Genomic DNA, 1,766 nt, shown 5'->3' on the forward strand with positions numbered 1-1,766 from the left:
TATAGGCCATTGCAACTAAGACAACAGACTCCATACTGGTCAGTGGACACGGTGTGTGTTACAAGAATGATCTGTCTTTACAATAACGCCTATTTTGCTGTCCGGGGGCATTATTTCCATTGAATGAAAAAAAGGCTGCATTTGAAGAAAGGGAAAATGTGGGGCTTCATTTAATTGTTCAGAGAAAAATGGGCAAAACGTTTTGGTAACTCTTCCTTTTACAGTCCCCTAAATACTAGATATTTACCTGGTTAATATATGGTAAATATTGTATATTATTGGGTAATTAGTACTGGTAATAACAAGGTAAATACAGAGGAGCTACAGCTGCAGTACTAAGAAAAACCTCCACTATTACCCATCAACTCAACTAAGTACCGTGTAGTTGTAACTGTTTTAGGATGGTAATAACTCAGATATAATTGTGTACTTCCCAGGAAAGTAGGCAACCAATTCTTAGAAACAACTCTTCTATTAGGCTACCCATCAATTCAAGTTACAATTGTAGTTATCCAAGGTTTATGTTGGTAACAGCCCAGGTTTAATTATGTGGTATCTACAAATTAACATAGTACTTTCCAATAAATTACTATTTCTTATTTAGTTATTGTTCATAGCTACACCCATTTATAAAAGGTTTATTCGATCTACCTCAGAAACTACTGAATTGTTTTAATTAAGTTGAAAAATGACAGCGGAACCATATATGTTCTGCAACGTTACTAAGTAAAACATGACAATTTACCCAGTAAGCAAGCTGAAACTGTACTGTAAAAGGAAGCCTTATTTTTTTCCATGGTATTACCAGGCTCTTACCATATAAGTTGTCAGGTTGTTCCCTTTCCCATGCAATCAACACAAACTTGTACCATATATGTTCTGGAACGTTACTAAGTAAAACATGATAATTTACCCCGTAAGTAAGCTGAAACTGTACTGTAAAAGGAAGCCTTGTTTGTTTCAATGGTATTACCAGGCCCTTACCATATAATTTGTAACTGGTTATTCCCTTTTCCATGCAATCAACACAAACTTGTACCATATATGTTTTGCAACGTTACTAAGTAAAACGTGACAATTTACCCTGTAAGTAAGCTGAAACAGTTTCGGCTTACTTACTGGGTAAATGTTCATGTTTTACTTTGTAACGTTGCAGAACATATATGATAAAAGTTCCAGTTAACTGCATGGACAATGGAATTATCTATTAGGCCTACAAAGGATGTGGTAAGAACATGGTAATACCATGGAAACAAACAAGGCTTTGCACCCAGTATTTAAGAAGATGTACCATGACACTAGAGGAAAACTGTTCCTGCAGAGGTTGTTACCAGGTAGGCCTACCAAGTATTGCTGTAATTTTTCAACTTAAATCAAAACAATTCAGTAGTTTCTGAGGTAAATCGAATAAACCTTTTAGAAATGGGTGTAGCTATGAACAATAACTAAATAAGTAATAGTAATTTATTGGAAAGTACTTTGTTAATTTGTAGATAGCCTACATAATTAAATCTGGGCTGTTACCAACATAAACCTTGGAAACTACAATTGTAACTTGAATTGATGGGTAATAGAAGAGTTGTTTTTAATAGTTGGTTGCCTACTTTCCTAGGAAGTACACAATTATATCTGAGTTATTACCATCCTAAAACATTTACAACTACACGATACTTAATTGAGTTGATGGGTAATAGTGGAGGTTTTTCTTAGTACTTCAGCTGTAGTTCCTCTGTATCTACCTTCTTATTACCAGTGGTAATTACCCA

This window comes from Gadus macrocephalus, chromosome 20 (genome assembly GCF_031168955.1).
Source record: "Gadus macrocephalus chromosome 20, ASM3116895v1".
NCBI classification, from domain to species: Eukaryota; Metazoa; Chordata; class Actinopteri; order Gadiformes; family Gadidae; genus Gadus; species Gadus macrocephalus.